This window comes from Camellia sinensis, chromosome 8, assembly GCF_055761805.1.
Source record: "Camellia sinensis isolate YWXY chromosome 8, ASM5576180v1, whole genome shotgun sequence".
In the NCBI taxonomy this organism is placed as follows: domain Eukaryota; kingdom Viridiplantae; phylum Streptophyta; class Magnoliopsida; order Ericales; family Theaceae; genus Camellia; species Camellia sinensis.
In genome coordinates this window covers 125,313,334-125,321,138 of record NC_138968.1, presented here as the reverse complement: position 1 = coordinate 125,321,138, position 7,805 = coordinate 125,313,334, and the positions used below count along the sequence as shown (strand labels likewise).

Sequence of the window (7,805 nt, the reverse complement as noted above, 5' to 3'; positions counted from 1 at the left end):
CATGGAATATGACGGTTGATAGAATACATTAACTGTATGTATTGAATGATGGTATATAGAACCAATGTGTTTGTATACGTTATGTGTAGAGGAGGAGATGGGGGATGTACTCCGCGGTTTAGGGAAAAATGAGGGATGTACCTCTAAATCGGATAGTGTTGGGAGGAGATGGAGGATGAACTCCGTAGATACAGCTCATATGCTTGTCTAGAGAAATGAAGATAGAGCTCATATGCTTATCTTTGGGAAGTGTAGATACAACTCATATGCTTGTCTAGAGAAGTGAAGATAGGGCTAATATGCTTATCTTTGTGAAATGTGGATGTAGCTTATATGCTTATCTGTGAATGTGGGATATAGTTCTTATACATATCTGTTGTGATGATGATAGAGCTAATATGCTTATCTGTTGAAAAAGGGAAAATGAAAAGTAACTTGGACTCATAAGTTGTATGTCATAAAAATGTGATTTAAGTGGATGTATCAGTGTTGGCCATCTATCAATTGCTAATCTTTTAGTCATTGTTCATGGTTGGTTTAGTGTATTTCTACTGGGCTGTGGCTCACCCTATATGGGAATATCATTTTCAGGTGCAGGTAGCATGCCACCTCCAATGACATAGCTTGAGAGGCTAGATGCGAGCAGATTTTTTTTTGCTGTTTAGTTTCTTTTGATGTATTACATGTATATTCAAGCCAAGGGCTTAATGTGTAGATGAGTTAGCACTCTTTTGTTGTAACCAAGTGTTAACTTGGAAAGCTGTAAGCCCGTAGGGCAATTTGCTTTTGTTGTTAACATGTAATACTTTTGTAATGAAACTCTGATTAATAGAAGAATGTAGATATTTTGTATGTCAATGAATGTCTTAATTGATGGTTTAATGTTATTATTTTGAGGGCGTTACAGTAAGTGCTAATCCCCTGCACTTTCAAGTTAATTTTATTCTCCATACACTTTACTGCATCTAATTGAAAGATAACGATCCAGACTTAGACAAGTCGGCAATGCTAATAGATTTTGCAGCCACTAAGCGCTAATCTTTTCAGCTAGTGTTAATAGATTTTGTAGCTTATAAGCGCTAATATTTTTGTTTAGTGTTAATAGATTTTGCAGCTTCTAAGAGCTAATCTTTTCACTTAGTGTTAATAGATTTTGCAGCTTCTAAGCGCTAATCTTTTCACTTAGTGTTAACAGATTTTGTAGCTTCTAAGCGCTAATCTTTTAACTTCACGTGATATTTCAATGCACACTATTATAGTGCATGAAATTTTGCTCCATCCACTCCCAATAATTGGGTAAAGAGCAAAACACTGCTCATACTGGCTACTCGTCTTACACTTAATGACTAATTTATTTAAGCTCGCATTTCTTGGGTGACATGACTCTTGAATGTTACTTCATCTAATGATGTAACATTATTTACAAGTCAAATTACAAAGTCAATCCGCGCAGCTCAATAGTCAAGATCATATACAGATCTATTAAGGGCTTACTAATTTCATAACTCCAAAACTCGCGAACCAAAACTACGTAGCATGCCGCTAACCATAGCGCACACATTAGTTTTTATTATGCCAAACATGGCAACAAAACCACGGCGACTTTAAGTCATGTTTCCTTACTTTGGCTCAATTAAGGTCTGACCTAAAGTCTCCAAGACTTTTGCTCATCTAAAGAATGGGATTACATTGTTCACATTTGAACATCTTTACTAAGTTTAGGTCAACCAATTAACTTCCATAAGCTAAGTCAATTTAGAGAGAAATTCGCATTGAGATTAATTTGATTAACATAATATAATTTGGCCGTAAAAATCTAAATTAAATAGTGACAATATTACACAAGTCGCAAGATCGAAAATCCGCTATGCTCATAATCATCTCTTGCGCCACAGGTGACAATTATCCAAAATTTAATTTAATTTATGCACAAAATATTGATTTTCGAGAGTAAATCTACAAAGATTTCTCTCAACCGAACAACCTCCCACTGACTATGGCATGTCAAAGCATGATAAATTCCATACAACAGCATCTTAATGTAAATTTACAAATAACTCATGCTATATTCATTCAAATAACTAAATAAATAAATAATCATGCTTCTTTAATTGCAACATATTACAAACCCAAAAAATATGTTGTATTCAATATTCAATTATGCCATAATAAAAAGTACATCATTCTGAAATTTTCTGGTATTTTTTAGAATTTTAAATAACTAATAAACACACATAAAATTAGAAATAAATATTTCAGAATCTGATAAAATGCTATAACTATACCAGTAAATAGTAAACTACAACAGTAGTCTACAATAAAAAATTCAGCCCCAGAAACTTAATCATGCAACACCAGATGCATTTTAAAGCAGAAATAATGAATTATTATATCAGGAAAAATATTTTTTATTTTCATAAAATTTTGAAAAATTTCCAGAAGATAGAAAATTCGGTACTAACCATACTTAAAACAAAGCTATAACGAATTACTTATGACCATTTAACGTAATTTTAAATTTTAAAGAAAACAAACAGGCCCTTAACCACAGCCGTCAAACCAGCCAAGCCCGCGTGGAAAACGGCACGGCTCGGCTCGGAGAGCGGCTCAGCACGTGTCTCAGCACCCGGCGCGCGCGCGAGCGGCGCGCGTGTGAAAGCGCAGAACAGCGCACACGTAGAGGCACGTGAGAGCGTGCGGAAGTGCATGAGAGCGCGCGAGAGCGCGTGACACTACGTGGAAGCGCGTGTCTGCCGCTGACGGCGTCATCTGGAGCGTGAGGCACACCCGCCGCCTTCCGGGGTGTTTTCTGGTCCGATTTCAGTACTCCCGAACTCCATTTTTCACAACAAAAACATTTATGGCATCAAAATCACATTTAATGAACATAAAAATGAGGTGTACCACACTCTCAATCTAATGGGAGTTGAAATTTTCCTCCTTTAAAAACATTCATGTATATAATGTGTACATATATATATAAAAATATACACATGATTAGAGAAAACACGAAAATACCCATTCAGGCTCTGATACCAATGTAAATCTAAGGTAAACGCAGCGGATAAAAAATTATAGTCATGCTTTTTTCTGCAGAGTCTGAATTGAAGGATCTCGTGGGTAAATCACGTGCTTCCTGCATCTGATCAATCAACCCAGCAATAGAGTGATATTACAAAATGAATATCACCCACACAAGTCACAGTGCAAAATGGCTCTTGATCGTTGTATTTTGGGAGAGAGTCAGTATATGGGAAAAACATACGACATACGTTGTTTTTCTCTTAATCACCCATATCCCATATCATATCAGATATATAGGATAATATCTCATCTATCCATATCAGTTGATATGATAGATATGGATATCCTGAGTGGTTATCCAAGTAAGTTTTGAATTCAAATTCAAACTTACATGGATAAGGTTCAAAAGGTTCAAAGGGTCATGCCACATGGGCGCCCAATTTCTAACAGTTGATATGATAGATATGGATATCTTGAGTGGTTATCCAAGTAAGTTTTGAATTCAAATTCAAACTTACACGAATAAGGTTCAAAAGGTTCAAAGAGTCATGTCACATGGGCGCCTAATTTCCAACATGTATAACAAACAACAATCCAAAAATTAATGCTTGACAATGGTATCAAAACAATCTATATGTCTATTTGGAATTGGGAAAAAGAAATTTAACCTTGGATTGGAGGACATAGACTATCATGGGAGCATTGTTGAAAGAGGGCAAGAGGAGGCCTCTTGACTCAATCTGATGGCGAGTGGCGGCCACACCGGCGCACTGCATATGCTCATTGTACTGGTCCCAAATTTCAGTGATACGGGCCTCGTGCTGGATTTGGCGAATGGGCTTGTGAAACCCCGTATTTTTATATAATAAAAATAATATATATTCAATTTTCTTAAGTAATTATTCACAATATTTTGAATTTAACAGTTTGTATATTTTTAAATTGAAAAACCCCATATTTTTATATAAAAATAATAATAATAATAATAATAATAATAATAATAATAATAATAATAATAATAATAATAATAATAATATATTTAATCAAACTCTAATGGAAGTCAATTAGACTAATTAAATTAGGTGGGATTTAAGATTAGTTATAATTAACTAATTTTGTGTCAATCAAGGTTCATTAAGACTACGTATTGCTCAATTAAATTAATTAGTATAATGGCTTAAAAATTTGAGAGTGCATGTGGGTGTGGGTGTACTGAAAATAAAGTGTGAGTACAAAGACATCTGTTAGTGTGTGCATGTGAGAGTGTTGTGTTGGGAGCCTTAGATGAGTGCACGTGTGTATGTAGGTGATGTGCTGGAAATCAAGTGTGATTAGTGTGTCAAGCTAATGAAACATGGATTCATATTATGTGGACAAGTGTCCCACTAAATTGATAAATAAAATAATAAAATAAAAGATGAAGAATGGAGTCACAAAGCTTTGTTTTTGCTGGAGTCAAATTAGAGAGAGTGCACGGGAGAGAGAGAGAGAGAGAGAGAGAGGTCCAACTCTTATGCTGGAAGAAACTTTGGAGAAATGAGTTTATGAGATCTACATGAAGATAAAGGAGAGGACTCAAGGAATTAAAAAGAAATTCAGCTATGGGAGGTTAAAGGTAAGGATTTTAACCTTGATTGTTGTAGAATTCTTGTATCACACTTGAAATTAAGGATGGAATTGGACTCAAAATCATGTAATTAATAGGAATTAGCAAGAAGATGAAGAAATTTTGAATTATGTGTTGGAGAATAATTTCGGTAAATTAATTACATGCGAATTTACATGCGAATGAATAAAACAAATAAAAAAAAAAACTTACAACTTTATAGCAGATTAAACAATGGTATGAAAATGTGATTGAGGCCAGTGTATGGACACTGTGTCTTTAAGACAGAATTACGCCCTCTCCACTGGTGCACGAGATCAATGGGCGTCCTGTCTCCAGGATACAACAATCACCACACACAGAATTTGCACTAACTCTATGTGTACAACGAACCAGAATATGTGCTTTATACTCTCTCAAACTTAAACTCTAAAAATGGAATATAGAAGATGTATAGAGAAGGAAAAGGAAGATCTGGAAAAAAATGTTTTCTTTCTTGGAAATAAAAAGGATGGAGGACTGCCTTAATATAGGCAATGGAAACCTGTTATGGAAAGACATGTCTGTTCAATTTGAAAATATGTCCATTGATGTCCGTTGCAATCCATTGCAATTTGAATATAAAATTCAAACTTTCCAGCAACAAACAAACATTAATTCAAACAATTTGGGCCCAAGAAAATAAGTAATGGGCTTGACCCAAACCCAACTTATCTAGGACCTTATATATATTCTCCAAATTGTTCATAATTTTCTTGTGTAGAAAATGATGCAACACCATTTTGAGAATTTTCACAAACATGTCTAATGTTCATAAACCTTACTTAGAAGTCAATTTTCCATTCACCTATAAATGGTTTTGACTCACTAATTATATAATCTTGTTCACTATATAGAACGAATACATTGCTACTCGAACCCTCAATAAATGACTTGTGGGTCCTATATAATAATTAGCATAAAGTTTCCGAAACATCAGAATTTAAACCATTTTTCCAACATTATGTGTTAAGATCATGGAAATATATTTGGAAATTAAGTAGTTAGAGTTTGATTTCTATTATTCTTCACAAACTTGAAAGCCATCCTTGCATACATGTTGGACTTTCAAGGTTTTAGATTTAATTCATGTGTAAAAGATTGATAAGTTTAAATTTGGGTTAGATATGAAGGAAATTGGGTTCTAAACATGAAATGAGTTACATGCATGTGGAGGATCATGGAAAATAAAGTAGAAATTAATTATTAAGAAATTGATGTTGAGATTAAATATTTGAGTTTGATTTTCTTCATCCTTCACATATTTGAAGTTTATCATTGCATGCATGGTAAGTTTTCAAGATTTTATAATTTAATTCATATTTTAAAGTTTATAGCTTGGGATTAAATTGTGATATAAATTAAGAAGTCAAATTATAAATTGAGCTTGATGATGTAAAATTTGGTTGGATTTGATAAGCGTTTTATACATGCATTATGGATTTTGAGGAATTTAAGATAAACGATTTCATGTTTTGAAGAAAAGAAGGAAGAAATTTTATTAAAGAAAAAAAAAAATCAAGTTTATGGAAAATTAAACATTGGTTTAATTTTGAATATAGAAGAATTAATTAGTTTTAATCTTAATGTCATACATGCAAATATTTTCCTAAGGGTCATATAACTTCAATTTCATGTACATTAAAAGGAATTAGAAAAATGGTGTAGAATTGAATTAGATTCAAAATTATAGAAGTTAATTTGAAAATAACCTTTTTGGGTTTGAATTTATTTGTCTTATATGAAATTGAGTCATTCAAGTTCTTTTTGAAGAGATGAAGGAAATGTTTTAAGAAAGTCAAGTTTATGGAAATTTGGAATTAATCCTAAAGTTTTGATTTTATAATTAGATTTTTATTTAATCTATGCATGTGATGTAATTTAAGAATTTTATTCAATTTAGATACATTTTAGAACACCCGTGATTATAAATCAAGTATTTGGTTAAGAATTGAGTTAAGTTGATTTTGTTATTAATAGTAAGATTGGATCTATTTGTATTATATACATCATGAAATTTCAAGAGGTTGGGAAGTCTAATTTATATTTTAGAATTGTGGGTTGATGTTACTAAGATGAATTAAAACTAAATTTGGGCAATTGGAACATGATTTTAAATGAATTGTTTATTTAAATTTTGTACAATTGTTTATTATTGTGTGACATGTGTAATATTTTATGTTCGAATTTTAATGAGTTGGTATAACATTATTTGTGATTAAAAATTGGAATTATTTGTGATTAATATCAAAATTAACTGAAAGGATTAAAGGCATATACAAAGTTAACAATTGACGGTTAATACCAGTTTTCAGAGTGAGTCTTGGTTTTAAAGAGTATATGAAATCAAGGGATTGACGGTTAATATCGGTTGTTCAGGGTGAGCCCTGGTTTTGAGAATTCTCACCTAAATTGTGTTGCGAAACTCTAAGATGGCACGGGACTTATTTGAACCATTTTCGGTATTTGGTTTTGGAATAGGGGTGGATGTGCTGGTGGCACACAGGGAGGTTACGTACCCCTGGCAGACCGTTTCCTTGGTGCAGACCACGGATGCTACTACTTGGGTATATAACTCCGGACGTGGGCATCCCTGGTAGTTACGGTTGGTAACACTTAAATATTTTACCAAGGGAGGGTTTCAAATTAACCGTTGCCATGCTTAGTGGTTGGTGAGTTCAATCTCTTTGGTGAGATTTCAAGTGTCGCCTAATTTATTAAAATTATTGAAATTATTTTAATGGTTGTAATTCATGTTTACAATTATATTATTATCTCGTGTTTATAATCTCATTATTTTTCTCTTAAAAAGAATGGTAGGTTGGTTATGTTTCCTTACTGTGTTGCAAAACTCATGACATATATTTTTGTTGCCCTGGCGTTTTATGCCAGGTCTTGGCGAGAAAATAATTGAAGCTGAAATGGAGTCGACGCTAACGTAGAGCCTTGGCTGACCTGAAACCTCGAGTAGAGCCGAATAAATTATATTATTTTATATAATAGCTATTAAGGACGTTATAATTTCATTTGATGTTGTATTTGGATAATTTTAAGTTTTTATCTATTGTTATTTGGACATTTGGTTATGTACCAGAGCTGGATTACCCTATTAAGATGTCAACTTTCTGGTTTATTA

The 7,805-nt window shown here is 33.1% G+C and overlaps 1 long non-coding RNA gene across 1 annotated transcript; it reads left to right on the top strand.

Moving 5' to 3' along the window:
- Positions 1–4,461: 4,461 nt before the first annotated feature.
- On the top strand, positions 4,462–7,805 carry LOC145796670 (uncharacterized). Its single transcript, XR_014337162.1, has 2 exons — positions 4,462–4,639; positions 7,562–7,805. It is a non-coding gene; the product is annotated as an uncharacterized LOC145796670 (long non-coding RNA).